Source organism: Miniopterus schreibersii (genome assembly GCF_964146895.1).
Source record: "Miniopterus schreibersii genome assembly, chromosome: 8".
Classification (NCBI taxonomy): domain Eukaryota; kingdom Metazoa; phylum Chordata; class Mammalia; order Chiroptera; family Miniopteridae; genus Miniopterus; species Miniopterus schreibersii.
The window spans coordinates 81,714,260-81,736,537 of NC_138109.1; the positions used below are offsets into that span (position 1 = coordinate 81,714,260).

The 22,278-nt window shown below is 49.2% G+C and overlaps 1 pseudogene across 1 annotated transcript; it reads left to right on the forward strand.

The window, feature by feature from the left end:
* The first annotated feature begins 4,183 nt into the window (after positions 1 to 4,183).
* LOC308560553 (large ribosomal subunit protein uL23 pseudogene) lies at positions 4,184 to 4,665 on the forward strand (annotated as a pseudogene). The gene has a single exon. The product of its transcript is annotated as a large ribosomal subunit protein uL23 pseudogene (transcript).
* Positions 4,666 to 22,278: the final 17,613 nt, after the last annotated feature.

Genomic DNA, 22,278 nt, shown 5'->3' on the forward strand with positions numbered 1-22,278 from the left:
AGCTCTTGAAGACTTTACGGGAGAGATCAACAGCAACACAGTCATAGTAGGGGACTTTAACACCTGACTGACTTCACTGGGTAGATCTTACAGACAAAAAAATCAACAAGGAAACAGTGGCCTTAAATGACACACTAAGTCAGATGGATTTAAATGACATCTACAGAATATTTCACCCCAAAGCTGCAGAATATACATTCTTATCAAGTACACATGGAGCATTCTCAAAAATTGACCACATGTCAGGACACAAACTAAATCTTTACAAGTTTCAGAAGATTGAAATCATATCAAGAATTTTCTTGAATTACAATAGCATGAAACTAGAAATCAACTACAATAAAAAAAACTCAAAAACATTCAAACACATGGAGGCTAAATAACATGTTATTAAACAATGAATCTGTTAGCAAAGCAATCAAAAACTCCCCATAAACAAACAAAAATGAACATACAGTAACCCAAAATCTATAGGACATAGTGAAGGCAGTCCTGAGACAGAAGTTCATAGCATTACAGGTCTTCTTCAAGGAACAAAAAAATGTCTAATAAACTAACTAACCATACAACTAAAAGAATTAGAAAGAGAACAGCAAGAAAAGCCCAGAGTAAGTAGAAGGAAGGAAATAATAAAGATTAGAATGAAAATACATGATCTAGAAGAAAAAAATAATACAAAAGATCAATAAAACCAAGAGCTGATTCAGTGAAAAGATACACAAGATCGATAAACCTTTAGCCAGACTCATCAAGAAACAAAGAGGAAGGATCCAAATAAATACAGTCAAAATGAAAGATATGAAGTAATAACTGGAACCACAGAAATACAAAGGATTGTAAGAAAATACTATGAACAACTATATGCCAACTAACCGGACAACCTGGACAAAATGGACACATTCCTAGAAGTATACAATTTTCCAAAACTCAGTCAGGAAGAACCAGGAAGCCTGAATAGACTAATAACAACTAATAAAATTGAAGCAGTAACGAAAACAACAAAAACAAACTCCCAGCAAGCAAAAGTCCTGGACCAGATGGCTTCACAGAAGAGCTTTCCCATACATTCAAAGATGAACTAACATCTATCCTCCTCAACCTATTCCAAAAAATTCAAGAGGAAGGAATGCTTCCAAATCTCTTTATGAGGCCAGCATTAGCCTAATTCCAAAACCAGATAAAGACACTACAAAGAAAGAGAATTACAGGCCAATGTCCCTGATGAACACAGATGCTAAAATCCTCAACAAAACATTAGCAAATTGGATCCAGCAATATATTAAAAAGATCATACACTATGACCAAGTGAGATTTATTCTGGGGACGCAAGGCTGGTACAATATTCCCAAATCAATAAATCTGATACATCACATAAAAAAATTGAAGGATAAAAATCACATGATCATATCAATAGACGCAGAAAAAACATTCCATAAAATACAGCAAAGTGGGAATAATGGGATCATACATCATAATAATAAAAGCCATAGATGACAAACCTACAGCCAACATCATACTCAGTGGGCAAAAACTAAAACCATTTCCCTTAAAAACAGGAACAAGACAGGGATGCCCGCTTTCATCACTCTTATTCAACATAGTACTGGAAGTGTTTGCAACAGCCATCAGACAGGAAGAAAATATAAAAGGCACCCAAATTGGAAAGGAGGAAGTAAAACTGTCATTATTGGCAAATGACTTGATATTGGGTATAGAAAACCCTAAACTCCACTAAATAACTACAAGATTTAATAAATGAATTTGGCAAGGTAGCAGGATACAAAATTAACACCCAGAAATAGATGGCATTTTTATATACCAATAATGAACTCTCAGAAAGAGAAGCTAAAAAAATCCCATTTACCATTGCAACAAAAGAATTAAGATACTTAGGAATACACTTAACCAAGGAGGTAAAAGACCTGTACTCAGAAAACTACAGGACGTTGAAAAAGAGATAGAGGAAGATACAAACAAGTGGAAGAATATACTGTGCTCATGGATTGGAAGAATCAACATCATTAAAATGTCCATACTCCCCAAAGCAATCTATAGACTCAGTGCAATCCCTATTAAAATACCAACAGCATATTTCACAGATCTGGAACAAATACTCCAAAAATTTATATGGAACCAATAAGGACCCCAAATAGCCACGGCAATCTTGAGAAAGAAAAACAAAGTTGGAGGGATCACAATACCAGATATAAAGTTATACTACAAAGCCAGCGTCATCAAAATAGCCTGATACTGGCACAATAACAGGCATATAGATCAATGGAACTTAACAGAAAACACCCAAATTGTCCCATGCCATTATGGTCAATTAAAATTTGAAAAAGGCAAGAGCGTACAATGGAGAAAGACACTCTGAGAGTCTTCAATAAATGGGGTTGGGAAAATTGAACAAGTACATGCAAAAAAATGAAACTAGATCACCAATTTACACCATACACAAGAATAAGCTCAAAATGGATAAAAAACTTAAATGTAAGTGGTAAAACCATAAAAATCTTAGAAGAAATCATAGGCAGCAAAATATCAGACATCTCATGTAGCAGAATTTCCACCAACACATCTCTTAAGGAAAGAGAAACAAAGGAAAAAATAAAGAAATGGAATTGCATCAAAATAAAAAGCTTCTGCACAGCATAAGAAACCATCCTCAAAATGAAAAGGGAGCCCACTGTATGGGAGAACATATTTGACAAAGACACATCAAATAAGGGGTTAATTTCCAAAATATATAAAGAACTCGTACAACTCAACAAAAGGAAGACAAACAACCCAATTAAAAAATGGGCAAAGGACCTAAAAAGACACTTCTCCAAAGAGGACACACAAAAGGCCAAGAGACATGAAAAAATGCTCAGTGTCACTAATCACCAGAGAGATGCAAATTAAAACCACAATGAGGTATCACCTCACACCTGTCAGATTGGTCAACAAATCAACAAACAAGTGCTGGCGAGGGTGTTGAGAAAGGGGAACCTAGTACACTGCTGGTGGGAATGCAGACTGGTGCAGCCACTGTGGAAAACTGTAGAGTTTCCTCAAAAAATTAAAAATAGAGCTGCCATTTGACCCAGTGACCTCACTTCTAAGAATATTTCCAAAGAATCCTGAAACACCAATCAGGAAGAATATATGCATCCCTATGTTCATAGCAGTATTATTTACAATAGCTAAGATCTGGAAACAGCCCAAGTGCCCATCAGTAGGTGAGTGGATAAAAAGCTGTGGAACATTCACACCATGGAATACTATGCAGCTGTAAAAAAGAAAGAGCTCTTACCCTTTGAGACAGCATGGAGGAACCTGGAGAGGATTATGCTAAGAGAAATAAGCCAGGCAGAGACAGACAAGTATCACATGATCTCACTTATATGAGGAATCTAATGAACAAAGTAAATGGTCTGACAAAATAGGACCACAAGTGTGGAAGCATGGAACAGACTGACAGATCTCAGAAGGAAGGGTAAAGGGGAGGCAGGCAGAGAATAACCTAAGAGCTTATAGGTGTATGTGCATAACCCATGGACACAGACAAGTGTGGTGAAGGCCTGGGGTGGGGTGGGAACTGGGTGGAGGGGGACGATGGGGGAAAATGGGGGGCATCTGTAATACTCTCAATAATAAATATAAATTTTTTTTAGAACGAGGTAGGGGGGCTGAGGAATTCAGCAAAGTAACACTGAGCTGGCTGAGTTCACCATAGTGTACAGATCTGGTGCTCATCTCTGTGGATTCACAGGCCTGACTGGTCAGCACTCACCAAGCCCACAACAGATAAACGACCAAAAGGCAATTCATTGATTTACAATGAGAAACAGCACCATATGCCTTCTCTCACTCTAGGTGCTGTGGTATTGGAGCTGAATCAGAAGTTTGTTTGGTGACCAAAGGATCAAAGCAAGGGGTTTTATATAATAATGCAGTAGTTGACAGGCTCCAGCTCCACACAGAGGTCAAGGGGGCAGAGCAGGGACAGGTATGCTACATGCGGCCCCCTCTCTGGCTGACACACAATCTTGAGATGTGGTAGTGCCTTCCTTAGGTAGCAGGGCCTCTCACCACCCCTTGCTGTGAGGGATGCAGGCACCACATCACCAGATGGTCTGCCCTTTGGAAGAGATCCTAGAAATCCAGGTTATTATTTTTAAATTCCTGATTTTTAAAAATAATGACTCTTTTTACGAAGATGGCACTGAAAGCAAAGAAGGAAGCCCCTGCCCCTCCCAAGGCCGAAGCCAAAGCAAAGGCTTTGAAGGCAAAGAAAGCAGTGCTGAAAGGTGTCCACAGCCACAAAAAAAAGAAGATCCGCACGTCACCCACCTTCCGACGGCCAAAGACACCGAGGCTCCGAAGGCAGCCTAAATATCCTCGGAAGAGCGGCCCCAGGAGAAACAAGCTTGACCACTGTGCCATCAAATCCCCCCGGCTACCGAGTCAGCCATGAAGAAGACAGAAGACAATACACTCGTGTTCACTGTGGATGTCGAGGCCAGCAAGCACCAGATCAAACAGGCTGTGGAGAAGCTCCACGACACCGACGTGGCCAAGGTCAACACCCTGAGCAGGCCTGATGGAGAGAAGAAGGCGTATGTTCGACTGGCTCCTGACTATGATGCTTTGGATGTTGCCAACAAAATTGGGATCACCTAAACTGAGTCCAGCTGGCTAATTCTAAATACAAAAATCTTACACTGAAAATAAATAAATAAAAATAATGACTTAGAATGTTTGGTAGCATCATGTGGGTCCAGCAAGACGTCCTCAGCATGGACTCCAGGCTGCTGGCTGCCAGGTTGCAACCCTGGGTGAGAAGTCAGGTCTCCTGGTGGCTGTGGTCAGGGCCAGGCCTGCTCCCAGCCCCTGCAGATTTCAGAGGCAAGCTCCCCGCCCAGCACTGGCACACAGAGACCCAGTGCCCTCGTGCCAGCCTCAGGGGACGTGGCTCAAGGGAGCTTAAGTTTTGCCTTCTAGGGCAGTATCTGCTGTTTCTGGTGCAGACCATGCTGGAGATACGCCAGGCAGTAGGCACGCAGTTCCGCGGTCCTCCCGATGGCCAGAGGACCCGAGCCACGGAGCCTGCCAGGGCTGAACGCGGGCTGCGAGGTGCTCGGGCCGGGAGAGCCCTCATTTATATTCTTTTCACTGCTTTTTCCCACTTCGAGAGCAAACCAGAGTAAAGCAACCTTACATTAACTAAGTCCTGTGGCCAGTTCCTGCCCATCCCCAAACCTGAGCACGATTTTACAACCTGGACCCCAGAAGATGACCCTGAATAACCCTCACACAGTGTCTCTCCTGTCAAAGGTCTATCCGGGCCTGTGGCCCTCAGGGACGCACCCCAAGCTGCGCTTACTGGGGGCCCGGCACATGTGTGGGCTGCACCGCGACAAGCGGCCTTGACAAGGCCCAGGGCCCTGTCCTCCCCGGCAGGGAGCCGACACTGAGCCTCGGTTTTCGGATGGGTCTCTGCCATGACGGTGCGCCCCTCCATGAGACCTTTCGGATGGGTCTGCCATGACGGTGCGCCCCTCCATGAGACCTTTCGGATGGGTCTGCCATGACGGTGCGCCCCTCCATGAGACCCTGATGATCTCTCTTCAGCGAATTTCCTCGGCGGAGGTAGAACATTTCTCCCCTAAGGTGGAAGAGGCAGAGTCTCAGGAGTTAACAAACCAGGGCAAAGTCCGGCCTTTCCCAGCTCGTGTCCCTGAGGACTGCTCTTCTCCTGCTGGGGTCCCAGGTTTCTCATCTGTGGGACAAATACAGCAACCCCTTCCCGGGGCTTTAAGTTCCTGGAAAATGCCCGGAGGGGTGACTGAGCATTGAGCTCAGTAGGTCCCTCCTCCCGGCACCCTCAAGTATTAACCACCTTCAATAAACGTGAGTTGCCCTCCTCCTAATCCATCACTAGATTTTACCTCAGCGCGAATCCCCAGCGGGCACTCGGGGCAGAGCTGTGAAGGCCCTGGGTTTGCCCTGTGATGCAGGATGACGGCCCCCAGCAGCGCACAGACGCCCATCCCTGGGCCCCTGGTCTGCAGCTCCCCTGCTCCGAGCCCCTCCCGTGTCCGTCCCCTCCTGTAGGTGTGGGAGCCGAGGTTCTTAACAGACCCCAGGGGTTCACTGGGGGAGTGGGGCTGGGACTATAAAACTCACAGCGTCTGAGTTCCCAGGCTCTTTGCCGACCCACCAAGCCGCGTCACCTCACAGCTAAGCAGGCTCTGGCCCAGCGCTCCCCCAGGAAATGTGAAAAGTGGGGGTGTGGGTCTCAGAAAACACAAGGAGCTGACAGTTGCCCCCACTGTGACTCTGAGAGCAGCACAATGAAAGGAAAGAGGGAAAGAAGTTCCTGATGACATTCTCGCAGGAGATGCCGCTTCCACCTGGGAAGCCAGAAGCTTCGGCAATGGCCTTGCCTGTCCGGAAGGAAGCCAGAATCCCCGCAGTTACGAGCCAGCTCGCTCGGGCCTCCGCCCGTCATAACACTGACCCCCACAACTGAGAGTGCCAGCCCCAGGGTTTCAGCCTCCATCCGCTTGCTTTCAAAACGGGAAAGGTTCCAGGGGCACCCAAAGTTCTCCTTTCAGAAGCGGCGGCCGGTGCCCTGCTTGAGCCCTGTCCTCACGCCCAAGCCCCAGCCTGTGGGAAAGAGCGCTGGCCCGTCCCCATCCCGCTGCAGCCCGAGGGGAGCGGCTCCCTTGCTCTGTGGACCACTGAAGCGCATTTCAACAGGCTTATGGAAGGCGTTCCGGGCGAGGTCCGAGAAAGCAGGTGCCAGCGTGCTGTCTGCCAGCCCTGTTTTCTCTGAACTCCTGGCCCCCGTGGGAAAGGAAATTCAAACTCCGTTTTTAATGTTCAGTCATGATCCACAATGCTAAAGGGTCTCGGCCTGCGTTTTAGAAGCCCCATCCGTGAAAAAGACCTGAAATGCTATATTCAAGGATTCCTTCCACAACAAAGCACCAAAGCACACTCAGGGGTGGCAAAATCTCTCTCCATGGCAGCAGCACTGCACAAGAGGAAAATCCTGTCCCACAGCCTTAAAGTCGTGAGTTACATCAGCGCCTGAACCTGCAAACGGCCTGATGATGTCCGCGGTGCTTTCGCACTTGCACGTGAGCCAAGGCCTGATGGGCCTGCAACCTCCCCTGCACCATGTCATCATTCCAACAGCAAGCCTGGTGCTCTCACTGTGTTCGTCTTTGATATGCAAAATAATCACTCTTGGCAATAAGTGAAAGAGGAGAAGCCGGAGAAAGAAATGGCCAAGCTCAAAATCAAGCATCGCTCAGCAGATAACTTAATTAGCCGTGACTTGGGAAACAAGCTATTCAGGAATTAACAGCTAGTGCTTCCAACAGGCAGCAGGGAAAGATTCTAGAGAAAATCGGTGACTACAGGCAAACACTCAGATCCCATACAGTCCTGTTTGACTCTCGGGGCTTTCTTTCCTCTCTTTTCTTTTTTTTTTAACTTGAATTACCACTTATATGAGGTACAGTCTCAAATTCATAGAGACAGGAAACAGAACGGTGGTTGCCAGGGGCTGACGGAGGGGGGTGGGGAGCTGTTTAATGGGCCCAGCGTTGCAGTTTTGCAAGAAGAGGTCTGGAGGTCTGTTGTACAACATCGTGAATATATGTAACACCACTGAGCTGTACACTTACAAATAATTAAGACAGTAAACTTTATATTATGTATATTTCACCACAGTAGAAAAAAAGAGTTGAATTAGTTGCTAACATTAAGAAATCAAGACATCACACGTATAGATCTCGGTGTCCCTCTCCTCTCCTGTAACTGGAAAATACCGTCCGGCATGGCACTAGCCTACTGGGGCCGAGAGCACCGCCCCAAGGTCGGCTCCACTCGTCCCAGCCGCTCACCAGCCACCAGAGGCTTGTGGGCTTTGACCCAGGCTGGAGCAAGGGAGCTGCTCTACGCATGTGACCCAGAGCAGTTAAGTTGCAAACATTTCAAACTGACTTCAGAGTCCTGGAGGAAATTATTTAAAACGCATCCTCAGTCATGCTGGACAGTAAGCCAGGCGAACAGCAATGGAGAAGACCACGCGTTCAGTGGGAGGGCGGCACCTGGGGCCAGCGCCCGCGCTCAGCCGCCTCTCGCTCGGCCCCAGCTCCCCTGATGCTGCGCTGGGCCACTGCCCTCCCAGCTGCTTCAGCAGACCGGTGCTAGCAGTCACCTCCTGCGAGGATGGAGGGCCACTCTCCTCCCGGACACTCGCCACCTGGGCCTCCCAGATTGTGACTGGGGCCCTAAAAGGGACAGTGTACGATGTCAGGTGCCCGCTTGTCCACCTCGGGCTGCAGGAGCCTGTGCTACCAAAGGTTGCTTTGGGAAAGATTTGTGATGTGGAAATCCCTGCCTTGGAGACAGAGCTGAGCTCTATGCCAGCAGTCAGGGGCTACTGAGCAGTCTAGAGGTGAGAGCCGTCCGAGGCAGCCAGACCCCACTCCCACCCCACCCCCACCGGGGCAGCCACACAAGCTCCCCTTCCCCCTCTGGCCCCCCGAGCACTTACACCAGGTGAGGTGTCTGCGTGGACCCAGGGGCAGGTCCAGAGTTCCAGAGATAGAAGAATATCTGAAAATGGGCACCAACAGGAGAGGAATAAATGCTTATAAAGTTGAGTTCAACTGTCCAAGCATGGAAATGCCTCAAAGCCTGACATTGGTTTTCAAATTGTGGTCTTTCCATGTAAGGAGAGACTGTACTCGTGAGGATGAGGAGAGCCTTGGATACCACTTGTTTCGAGCTGTCCCTGGGAAGAAGGAACAGTGAGTCCTGAGGCCAAGGCTGGACTGAGCTCCGAGCCCAGATGCCCAGCACTCAACAACGACACCCCACCTCAGAAGCGAAGCCAGCGCCTAGGCAAGAGCCACTTCACCTTAAAAACCATCTGCAGAAGTTTTTTAACATTTATATTTCATTATTTTATGTAGAAAAATCCTGGGTTTAAAAACTCAAGGAAGGAATCTCAGAGAGACACGAGTAAGATGTGAGGAGGGGGAAGGATTGAAGCAGCAGCCGTGTCTTCGAGAGGAAAGCCTACCATTCTGTTTTCTGCATTTCTTTGCTGGAATTTATTACTAATCCAAGCACAACAGATAATTGAGTGGGGTATTCCACCATCTTTCCAAAAACAATAATGCCACATGTCCAAAACTCCGCCGTTTAAAAACCTCATATCCAGCAAATTGTAAAGAGCTCCTCTATGGTAACCATCTCATACCAAATAAATCCTGCTGTTGTCATAGAATGGCCCAGTTCTTTCCATTTCTTATGTGGGCTTCGAACAGACCATAAATCCACAGATGAATTACTCACATTCTGACCACAGTTCTTTCCACAAAGGTTAGGCGAGGTATGATGAATTTAGGCCCAGTAACAACGCACGGGGAAAATCATACCAATTCTCTCTTTATAATTGAGGATGAGACATTTGGGGGAAATGCCCAGCGATTTCTGTTACATCCAGATTCATTGATCGTTGATCCCTGTTTGGACAAACAGCCTGGAAAGTTCATCCTTGCAGGGCCTGGTCCCGTCCACCAGTGACCAGCCAGGACTGGCTGACTCGCAGCTCCTCTGGGATTCGGGTGCGGGCCCTCTGAGATTAGGTCCTTTAGGCTTCCCGCTGTCAGACTCCGGGTGACCTGCGAGAGGCAGGGAAAGAAGCTCAGACAGTATCTTGGAAGAAGTGGGAGCAGAGACTGAAGGGAAACGGCGAAGAGGGGAGCAGACAGCTCGGTCTCCCGCGGCCTGAGGAGGAGCCAGCCCTGCTGATTTCTAGAGGGGTGTCGCTGCCTGAGCTTAACACCCCAGTTAGGCGAGGAGAGCTTGGCCTGAGCCACTCCCGAGACGGACGGAGGCCGCATTAGGATGACTTCCCTGCGGGGAGCGCACCTCGTGGCCACACTCAGGGCTCTGGGAAGGAGAGAGGCCACGTGACACGTCACTATCCCTGCTCCTGTGACAGACACCGAGGAACAGCCGGAGGGTGAGGGGGACAGCGAGGTTCCGGGAGAGGCCTAGGTGCATCAGTGACGGTGAGGTTCTCCAAGACCGATGATGCAATACAGTCACCAGAAACTCTAACCTGACCGCGCTGGGCGTCGCGAAGAGACGGGCATGCACCGGCGCCCGAGGGGACAAGGCTTTCTTTATTCTGGAGGTCCCAGCCCTTGCTCATCCTACAAGGAGACCGCAGACAGTCTGGAGCACCCCAAGTTCACAGGAACATTGAGACGTTGGAAGCCTTCCAGAAAAGAGCCACAAAGTTGAGTTACAGGCTGCGAAGGGTTGAGCAATGAAGGGAGGGTCAGCAGCGTGACACACTGAGCGCAGCAGCTAGGAGTCAGCCAGGGCAAGACAACCTAAAAATAGTCACACGGCCTCCCCCACGAAGGTTTCCATTCTCCCGAGGACCAGGACCTGGGCAGCTGCAGGCCACACCCGGGCTCTTGGCCAAAGAGCCAACAGTTTATTTATAACCCATGGTCTGGGGCCCACGGCGGCTGCCCCGCCTGTAGTGGGATTAGCAAAGCCAGCTGTCGGAGACATGGCCCCATGGGGAGGTGACAGGCTCCAGCAGAAGCAGGCGCAGGAGCAGCGAGAGGGACCCGCTGGTGTCGGTGTGCACTCGCCTCTCCCCTCAAGCTCTCTGCCTCTCGGCTCCTCTCTGCCTTCTTCGTGGGCCTTCCTCCGCCTCCCACTGCAGCCGGCCTTGCTGACCGCTGGTGTGTCGGCGTCCCCAGCCCAGGAGGAAAGTGAGATTATAAAACTAACCACCTTGAGTGTGAGTGACTGCAGACTAACCTCCAAGGCCAGAGGGTCTACGCAGCTGGAGAGCCTGGCAGGCGGATGGTGGCTCTGGGAGGCACCGTGGCGGTCACTCCCCGTCTCCCCACCTCGGTCCTGGCCCGGGACTTTTCACCCAGCCTGGAGCGCCAGGAGCCCACATCAGGTTAGGTCAGGGTCGGGCACTGTATGCCTCTCCTTTTCTTCCACTCAACCAGCCTGAACCTATCCTTCCCTGAAACACACAGCTTCTTACTCTAAACAAAACAAACCAAAAAGTCCAGAGGCAAGAAGACGTGGGAGAGTTACTTGCCATTTTCTGTCTTTGAAATCAATAATCGGAGACAAGGCTGTTTGGTGCACTGATGCGCCATCACTCGGAGCGGTCAGGGGCGCATTACTCATGTTTCAGCTAGGAAAAGCTCTCCCGAGTCTTTTTTTTTTTTTAATAATACAGTGTCAACTGAGAACAAGGTACAATTTTATATTGCGTGATGAAAGCAGCGTAGAGAAGACTTCCTTAGCCAGCACACCTGGAGGGAGAAGGGCAGGGACGGGGGTCCCGCCTGGCTGGAAGGCGGCCTGGTAAGTACCATTGTGCTGCTGCTCAGGCCAGGGACCGCCCTAGGGACCCACACCCTGGGAAGCTAAGATTCTCCCAGAATCTTCCTAAGTCCTAACCCGTATTCACTTTTCTGCCTTAGAAAGAAATTTTCGTAAACACGATAATCGCTCTATAATTCAGATCTGGTCAAGGCCACAGGTCCATCTGTTGTGATCTGTGGTCATCTCTGATGTAAGAACACAGGACAGAATATCCGCTGACCCCAGACACGGAATGCGGACACGTGGAAGAGCAAGCCTGCAGCCCAAACCCGCGATTTGGTTGGGGTGTGTATGAGTGTGGATACCTCAGCAAAGTCTGAGCTACTTTGTTTCCTTCCGTCTGTCCTGCAGCCACACACACCCAAAAAACCCAGGGTCCTTTGTTTCCTTCCGTCTGTCCTGCAGCCACACACACCCAAAAAACCCAGGGTCCTTTTTCTCCTTCCATCACCTGAGCGCCAGTCCCATAGAGCCTGGGGCTCTAATGTGAGTGTACACCCGGGTCTCCCACTCATCAAGGAGCAGTTGGGCAGACAAAGTTGAAGAGGCCATCAGAGAAATTCAGGCACATGGTGGATAAGGGCTGATGTCCCATGAGACAGTGGGGAGGAGATAGATGACCTCAAGGACCTAGAGACGGCACTGTCTGCCTGGGGGTGCCAGGACATCCGAGGAGGCTGTTCAGGAACAGTTCAGGAAGCTGAGTCCCAAAGGCCCCGGGTGGACCCCATGGGCAAATGCTCCCAGTGATCCTTCAGTCAGGAAGGAGCCAATTGACCCTGTGATGCAGCCAAATGGGGGAGAGGTGCCCAAGCCTGACATAGAAAATACTTTAAACCAAAAAAGAAAAAGAATTGCCTGGCGCCTGGGCGGTCGGCCAGCTCAGTCTCCAAGGCGGCCACAGCTCTCCACAGCACCCTTCCTCCTTCGGTCTGCTGGGGGCATCCCATCCCACTGACTCTCACCCTTAAATGACATGCATGCCTAGCTCAGTGCCTCCCTGAGAGGGCAGCTTTCAGGCTGGTGGAAAGCGTGAGGGTGCTCAGCACCTCCAGCCAGAGCAGGAACCTTCCAGAGAGGAGAAAAACTCAGGAGCTGGGAGCTGGGGACACCTTTTGAGTGGAGGTGAACAGAACTGTCACTTGGGTGACATGTAAGCTGTGAGGAGCTCTCCTACATTGCCAGGGGCCATAGGTGACTAGGACCCAGTAATTCCACACTGAGGGGATTTGTAAACAGACATAAAATACATGACCATGTTCATGAAGAGTCATGTGCAAGAATTTCATAGAAAACTGGTCCTAACATCCCCAAACTGGAAACAACTCAGGCAGTCCCAAGAGTAAAATTAATAAGTAGTAAGTGTACAGGAATGTTATTAGCAGTGAAAACGGTGAACTACAGCTACAGGCAATGAGAAGCATCAATCCCACAAGCATGATGTTGAAGAGAATCGAGACTAAAAGAAATAGACAACATGACTCCATTTACATAAAAAATTCATACACAGGCCAAGAACCATAAAGAAAGTATATTGTTTAAGGATTAGATCCTGGTGGTAAAACTATGAAAAGGAAAGCAAGAATCTCCAGAGAAGGGAGATAAAGATTCAGTTGGGAGAGCCCACAGCTACTCTCCCAGGGGTGGGGTGAGGTCATGGGTATCGGCATGTTCCATTTCTGGTCCGGGGGTGGCTTCACTGACCGATACACAGACAGGGAAGCGCTTTCAGCATGTCTGTTCTATTTCACAGGAAAAGAAGGGGGAAGGAAGAAAGATCATTGGATTTGGAGACAAATGCATGCGCTTTATTCTGACTTCTGTCAGTTACTTAATCCTTAAGCTAGTCATATAACCTTCCTAAACCTCAAACTTTCCCACCTATACAATACATAAACGGTAAAATGGGAGTAATAACTCTTAGTTACCTCAAAGGGTTGTTGTGTAGCTAAAATGAGTATATATTTTTAAATGTTTTAAATCCCCAAAAGCAGCATACATATGGAAGATGTAACTTTATAAACTCCTATCTCATAGTTTTGCCTATAGCTGGATATTGATTTGTTACCTGTGCACTCAGTAAACATCTGTTTTGTGCTTGTTGGGTGCCTGGCACTGTGCAAACTGCAGTGAGCAAGAGTCAACATTTCATTGAGGGTATTTGCATCAATGTGCAAAAGTAAAACTGGTATCTGTCAACAGATGAATGGATAAACAAAACATGATGCCTCCATACAATGAAATATTGTCCAGCCTTTAAAAGAAAGGGAATTCGGGCACCTGCTAGATGTTGGGGACCTTGAGGACATTGGCTCAATGAGATAAGCCAGTCCCTGAAGGGCAAATGCTATATGATTTCACTCTTATGAGGTACCTAGAAAAGGCAAATTTGTAGAGACAAAGTAGAATGGTGGCTGCCAGGGGCTGGGGGAAGGGGTTGGGGATTTAGAGTTTCATGGGGAATTTGTTCTGAGGATGGATGGTGGTGATGGTTGCACAGCAATGTGAATGTAGTTAATGTTACTCAGCTGTACATTTAAAAATGGTTAAAATGATAACTTTTTGGGGGGTAATTTAAAAAATGGTTAAGATAGTTTTTAAAAAATGAACATGGGCAAACACTGGAGTTATTCTTGCTTATATCAGTAACAAAAACAAGGACATCCACCATAACGTCGTCCTGGGATGCTAGCCAAAGCAATTAGAGGTGAGAAAGAAATGTATAAAAAATGAGAGGGAGCTGAGATTCTCACTGTTAATGGATACAACCAGGAAGCCTTAAGAAAATCTACCCAAACTACTACAAGCAATACTTCAGGAGGCAGGATCAACAGTAGCCTCTACCATACCTTTGCACTTTCTGGTGGTCACAGCCCCATGACCACTCTGCCTGACCGGGGAAGGGCAAGCTGAGTTCTAGCCCAACACTCTCTCAGGTTGGCACAGGTACACACATGCTTGCTCTCAGTAGTAAGGCAGAAAATTAACACACAGAAATCAACAGCTTCACGTATACCACGTATACCAACAACTCCCCTTTAAAAGATAGTGGGAAAGGCAATGCCATTTACAAAAGCAATCACAAGGACAAAACATCTAGGGAAAACTTAACAAGAAATGTGAAACCTTTAGAATAAAACTTCAAGATGCTCCTGAGGATACAAAGGTTGCACTTTTTAATGGGAGGGCTACCATGCTCCTGATATGGAGACTGAATCTGAAATGATGTCCACTCTCTCTAAGTTCATCTGCTTAAATAGGAAATATCAGCTCAATTTAGAAAGAGGAGTTTCTGGATCTAGACAAGTAATCTAAAGCCTATATGGGGATAAAGGAGGAGAAGTGAGAACATGTAAAATAATGAAAACTGAAACGGGGCCAGCTTTAAAGCGTCACACACACTCGAAAGATCTAATAATTAAAGCCGAAAGAAAGAAAGACTAGTAGATAAGAGTTAGAAAGCCCAGAAGCAGAAACAAGTGCGTATGTGAAATGAGTATGTGACAGAGGCTCCGTTTTCAATCAGTGGCTGTGAGGATGGACTTTTTAATAAAGTGCAGCCAGGTAGCCAGTCAGAAAAAGATTAACTGATCCATCCCTCACTAATATACCAAGCTAAACTCCAAATGTATCATAGACTTAAATGTAAGAACATGAAACCACAAAAAGTCCTGGAAAATTCCAGGACAGAAGCAATTCAAGGCCTTTATAGCCTTGGATGGGAAGGTCTTTTTAACTAAGATTCAAAAAGTCAGCAGTTAAAAAAAGAAGATTGAGAGATTGGTAGGTGTAAACATATAAAAATTTTTAAAATTGTTTATATGGCTAAGACATGATGGGCAGTGTGAATATTAGATAATCTTAGGGAATTATTGTTGATTGTTTGGGGGTGATGATGATATGACTGTGTGAGAAAATGCCCCCCTTTTAGGAGGTGCATGCTAAGGTGCTGGGGTCTCATCTCATGTGTGTAGTGCACATATTTGCACACACGTGTGCTCACGCATCCACAAGCTCACACAGGCACAGCCAAGGCAAAGGTGGCAACTGCTATCGATTGTTAAATTTAAGGAGTGGATATATGGGTGACTGGCGCACTGTTATTTTGGTGATTTATTTATTCATAATAGAAAGTTAGAAAAAATACCATAAACAAAGTCAAAAGACCAATGACAAACAGAGAAAACTATCTGAAACTCACATCATAGACCAGGTTAAACTTCCCAATCCATAAAGTATGTCTGTCGGTTAAGAAGAAAGTTTCCAGTAACCCAGAGTAGACGTGGACAATGGCGGAACTGGTTCACGGGAAAGACGTATGAAATGACCTTGCTGGAAGGAAGGGGAAATGGTAGCGCGGGGTGGACAGGTGTCTTACATCCATCAAGACAACAAATGCATTACTCTTGGCCTAGCCGTCCTGACTCTGGGAGCTCACCCACGGGCACTCCTGTGTACATGTCCAGGGACAGGCCTCCAAGCTGAGTCAGTTCTAGCAAGACTGACAACCACCCAGCGTCGGCTGTGGGCTCTTACATGGACCAGGACACATCCACCCCACGTAACATCAGGTGGCTCTAAAGGGAAGCTCCCTGTGGACTCAGGAGACCTCAGCAGGACACAATGTTAAGTGAAAAAATAAGGTGCTTTTGTTTATAAACAGAAGAAAACTAAGGACAAATATTTTTTATTTCTTTTTCTACAATGAAACACTAGAAGGACCCCCCCCACACACACACATACAAACTAATGAGCGTGGTTACCCCCGGGCTGGGCTGGGGGAACGGGAGGACAGCGGCCTGGCTGGGAGGAAGACTCCTCAGTGTCTACCTCTTCACACCTTTTTTCCATTTAGGCCATGTTCATGTACGCCTATTCAAACAAATAAAAGTTAATCATTTAAAAAGTCCTCAATAACTTCACAGCTTCAAATAAAGATTTCTTAAATGTTGATGACACTTGTTTTAAAGATTATTCTATGACTTGTCTGGTCAACACCTTGATTCCCAACATTCTCTATGACCTCGGTCATCTCTTTTAAATTGTGCCAGTTAAGCCAACCACTTACCTGGGGAGCATGGTCCCCGTGCAGAGCTAAGCTTGATAATTCGGAACGACAGCAACAACGCCTTTCTTCAGGAACCAGCGACGGGGTCTTGCTCTAAACGAGCCATCAGCTCTCCCACGTGGTGCTGCTTGTGCAGACACAGCCTGGCCTCCCCCAGGCGCCCCTGGGTGCTACCCATCCCGGCAAGCTCATAAATTCCCCTCCAGATAAGTCATAAACAAACACAAAGGTGAGAAGACGCACCGTGGAGAGCTCTGGCTGCTGTTCAAGACGGTGGAAATCAGCATTGCTCCACAGGCGCCTCATGCAAACCCAACACAAAACACACCCGCCCCCCGAGCCACCCACCTGCCAGAGGCCACACGTACTGACTGTTCGTCCTGGGCTCGTCAGAGGGAAGCAGCCAGCGTGCTTGGCATGGCTGTGCCATGTGCGGGACCCTCGGAGCCGTGTGGAGCCCACCGCCCTCTCCAGAAGCTATTGCTCGGCACGAAGAGAGCATTCTGGGGCCGGGAGAACACTCCGGGGCACTGTTCTGCCTGGGGGGGGGGGAGGCGCTCACACAGTGAGGCTCAGTGTCTCCCAGTCTCCCCACATCCGGGCATCCTACTGTGTGCTTCCGTGCAGGTGACATCAGCTCAGAAGAGAAACCGGCACTAAAGCGCCAGCAGTGCGCAGGGCTTAGAGAGGAGGGGGCGCGTTGCCTCAGGAGCAATGGGCCCTGGCCTGCCTGGACGACAGTGGCCTCTGGGCTCTGTAGCTGCCTCATCACGACCCCCTGGGGCCCTGGGCCGGCTGCTCAGTGCCAGCACACGGGGCTCTGAGCGTGGGGCTCCGGGACATGGCCCCAGTTCGCCACCAGCTCAGGGTGACCCATTCCCTGCACTGTTCCCGCCCAGGGACCAGAGCAGGCACAGGCCGCCTGCCCCCGCAACGGCATGCTCGACAAGGTTTCTTCCTCAATGTACCTTCCTAAAGCCTTTGGCCTGTCCCTCCAGTGACTTGGCTTTTTCTGGTTCCTTTTACAAAATAAAAGTATACAGGGCAATAAAATATTTAAATACAGAAAGTGAGACTTCAGTTTTTCCCAGATCAGGCCATGTTAGTGTCAAGTTACTGCTCAGAGCCTTTCTGAGGAAGGTCTGGGTTGTGGGGGGCCTGTAAGAAGCAGCCGCGAGGGCAGGACCAGCACCCCCGCTGACCGGGTCACAGATCAACGGACTGCTGGAGGTGGGGGACACTGAGAACTGCGCCCAGGCAGGCTGTCACTGACCCCTGTGACTCTGCTCTGGCCACGGCATCTGCCTCCACCCCTGGTTTCCAAGAACGGTCGCTTTCCCCAGGGCACTAATGTTGTTCTCTGTGACCAGAGAAGGCAGGACAGAGGTCAGCGTGGGGAGAAGCCTGAGTAACATCGTTCCTGACGAGAGACCAAACTGTCGAATGAACGCGACTGAGGGGTCAGCCTTCACTCCCGCCGGTGCCCTAGCGAGGCCTGCACAGGCCCCTCTGCTTTGGTTCGTACTCCGGATTAAAGCAGCGGGTATGTGAGTGCGTGTGTTCATGCTTACAAATCCCCAAGGCCTGAGGAGCTTGTCTCTCCCCATCCCCCTTTCCTGTTACATACATGCAGCCTCGCACAGTCTTTCTTTCCCCCAAGCGAAAAATGACCCCTCGATTCAGGGTTTGTACCAGCCAGGCTGAGCGTGTAGGCCCCGTGTGTGACTGTGTGTGTGTGTGAGTGTGTGTGTGTTGGGTGTGAGTGTGTACATGTGTTGGGGTGTGTGAGTGTGCAGGTGTGAGAGAAGGAGACAGAGAGAGAGCACCCCTTGTGTGGCTGGGTTAAATTTTGAATAACTGGTGAAAGGGAGCCAACCAATTCAAAAGAAGGATTTCTTTTTTCATTGACTCAGGAAAGGCTTATAGCCCTGGCAGACACTCCCCAAAAATGTACCTTTGGGCATGCATGGCCTGGCACCAGGCAAGAGGTTTCAGCCCCAAAGAATTTGGCGGAAAGCTATGAGCAAGTGAAGACGGCGACTGTAAAACGCAGCCCCTGCTCCCCTGACTAGCAGTTGGCTCCTGCTGGCCCAGGGGCCACTCTGCAGCCTCTGTCCCGGCGCCGCGGGCAGGCGTGGCCACGGCTCAGAGTCAGGCCCCGGGGGGGAGCTCAAGCTAAGCAGCCTTTGTGGAAACAGCACAGACTGTAGACCTGCTAGAAGGGTCCATCCACACATCCTAAAGCTGTCTCCTTCCTACGGGGCCTCGCATGCCCCAAATACCATGAAAATTCCTCCAGCGAAACACACGCACAGCAGAGCATTTTTGTCATTAAACCTATCGTAAGAATTTGTAATGGTCCAGGACAGTTGCCAATACACAACATGAAATAAATGGACAGTGAGGCCGTTTTCCAGGCAGCATGTCACCCCAAGATGCTGGCGGCCGAACGAGGGGGATAAAGCCAGTGCCTGCCTCTGGCCCGCAGCCTGACCGGTCCTTCATGTCGGTGCGCATGTGGCATTCGTTCGCAAGACAGCCAAGAAGAGAAATGATTCTAAAAACCAGGAGTACAAAAGTGACCACCATAGCTACTCCGCTTTGCGGTGTGGTCAGCGGTCATCTCCTCACCACCACTTAACGTTTATCGCGCACACGTCTGAGGAGACAAAGGTGAGTAAGGAGCCGGCGCCGCCCGCGTGACGGTCAGAATGGGCGAGACAGGTAGTTTCCCTGTGTCTCAGCGCAGCCGGGCATGCCCGGGAGCTTCACTGCCGCTTTCATTTCAACCCCAACAATCACAGCTCCATTCAGAGCGCCTGCCCAAGCAGGCCAGCAACGCCAGTCTCCGCTCGGAGCCAGCCCGGAAAGCCAGCGCTGGGACAGAGGGGGAGTTCGAGAGCTGGTGGCTGTCACTGTTCCTGTTTAATTATAAATGCAAGAACTTCAAGAGAGACAGGCACCAAATCTCGTTGACACTATTCCTATACCCCACACGCGGGACACACACTTGATGCTTAGTAAGAAGGTTTCTGTACTTTCTTCGTGCACGGAGATCCCAACACTGAGCTTCAATTGCACAAAACAAGAGGGATGTTGAGAGTTTCTAAAAGTTTTAGCATCACCCAGTTGTGCACGTGCCGCTGTCTACGTAAGAGACGCGAAAGGAGAGGAAAGGTCCAGTGCTCCAGCAATAACACGGCGGGGACCAGCGCCCCGTGGTCGCCGGGAGCACGAGCAGGCCTGCGGGCCGCCGGAAATGCTTGTTTGGGGACTAAGGCTGAGGTGACTATTGGTGCAGCGTGAAAACCAAGATTCAAGGGGAGTCACTACAGTTCCTCTTTTCTCTTGGCAACTCCAGGCCCCTCACCTTTGCATTACCCACCCTTGTGCAGCCTCTCACAGTTGTTCAATAAGTGCTCCTCGCACAAGGTGTCCACGTCAGTATCCCGAAGCCAGGACACAGCTCCCCAGCAGCACTGAGAGGGAAGGAGGGGGCACCACTTCATTTACCCAAGACAAGAGAGGCTGCTTCAGTCTGTGGTGGTCTGTCCCCCACCACTGCCATCTGCCCACAGGGGGAGCCGTGGGAGCCCACACGCCAGCACAGCTCCCGGGCTGCAGATACACCCCATGTTCTATCCACCTCCAGTCTCCACAGCAGTGTTTCCCAAGAGGGCGGCCAGACAACACTGGTCTGAGATAATTCCATGGACCACCATGTGGAATTTTAAAATGTATTTTAGCAGCTAAAGACTCTGAGAAGGCCTGCAGTAGAGGAACACGTTTGACTTTGCTCAGAATTTCCGAAATGTATCCAATTGCATAACCACTTTAGGAAATGTGCCCTAGAGGGACAGCTTCAGCATCTCTCTTTGGAGAAAACTGGGAAGGCTTCTTTATCATGAAAATATGAAAGGACACTTGAAAGTGATCCTTTACTTAAAATGTTTTCCTACTAGAGCTCTAAAGGTCAAAAACACCAGCTCCAAGTGAAATAACCCATCCTTCTAGTATATTGAATACACTCATATTCAATAGTTCAACAATGATGGGGTTCTACTCCTTAGAACATCCCCAAACTCTATCACTGGTGCCTGGCAGAGGTGGCCAACACCAGGGCCAGTCAGATCCAGATTGCAGAGGGTGTTTGATGAGTGATCTTTTTTGATGGGTGTAGAAAGACAAGACAGAAAGGAATCATTAACTTCTAGACGAAAGAAGGGTAAAGAGCTATTTTTAAAATAATGAGTCTTTATTAACAAAACTGTTATAAATGTAGTTAATTTTTTTAAATGTGAATTAATTTTGTTTTGACATTAGATACGAACAAAACTTAAATTCCTAGATAATATAACAATCATTATCCAGAATCAACAGATTTTCTTAATATGTTTTTATTGATTTCAGAGAGAGGAAGAGAAAGGGAGCGAGAGACAGAAACTTCAATGATGAGAGAGAATTATCGATCAGCTGCCTCCTGCACGCCCCCTACTAGGGGTCAAACCCGAACCTGGGCATGTGTCCTGACCGGGAATCAAACCAGTGACCTCCTGGTTCACAGGTCAACGTTCAACCACTGAGCCATGCCAGCTGAGCTGGAATCAACAGATCTTAACAATGTACGTTGAATTTATCAATAAATAGTTGATAATCGTTATTCGCAGATTCCATATTTGCAAATTCTTTTACTGGCTAGAAGTTAGTTGTAACCCATAGTCAATGCTCTCGTTGTTCCTACGGTCATTCGTGGACATGTGCAGAGCAGTGAAAAGTTTAAGTCGCCCTACACGTTCCGCCTCCTCGCTCAGCTCTCACACTGCAAATGAGTGTCCTGTTCGTGGTCTAGTTGGCTCCCAGTCTTTGCAGTTTTGTGCTTTTTGGTGGTGATTTTGCTGTTTAATGGCCCCACAGAGAGCACTGCAGTGCTGGCTAGTGTCCCTAAGGGCAGGAAGGTTGTGATGTGCCTCAAGGAGCCAACACCTGTGTTAAATGAGCACCACTCAGGCCTGAGCTGCAGTGCTGTCAGCCATGAGGTCCGTGGCACTGAATCAGCTGCATAGTAAGTGAGGTGTCCGCACAGAAACACACATAAAGTGAAGGCAGGTATTGATCGACTAATGAAAACGTAACCAGAGGCCCACAGAACCCAAGCTCGTGCCTCCCCCAGGAGCAGTGGTCCCTCATTCGCGAATGCAGTTTGTGGTGACGTTACAGGGCACCCGTGATAGTGAGAATCAGCTGTATTGTCCTGGGGCAGTGATGAGCCAAGTTTCCTTGGAGAGAGTCCTCTTGGAGTAGAACAGGGAGGTGACAGGCCGCCCTGCGCCTGAGCACCGGCTGGGGCCTGGAAGCAGCGCGGGCCCTTGCTGAGAGCGCAGGGAGACCTGGGCCGCAGCAGTGAGCCTGCCGGCTCAGCCCTGTGCGTGCCCTGCCGGCTCAGCCCCGTGCGTGCCCTGCCGGCTCAGCCCCGTGCGTGCCCTGCCGGCTCAGCCCCGTGCGTGCCCTGCCCGCTCAGCCCCGTGCGTGCCCTGCCCGCTCAGCCCCGTGCGTGCCCTGCCCGCTCAGCCCCGTGCGTGCCCTGCCCGCTCAGCCCCGTGCGTGCCCTGCCGGCTCAGCCCCGTGCGTGCCCTGCCCGCTCAGCCCCGTGCGTGCCCTGCCGGCTCAGCCCCGTGCGTGCCCTGCCCGCTCAGCCCCGTGCGTGCCCTGCCGGCTCAGCCCCGTGCGTGCCCTGCCCGCTCAGCCCCGTGCGTGCCCTGCCCGCTCAG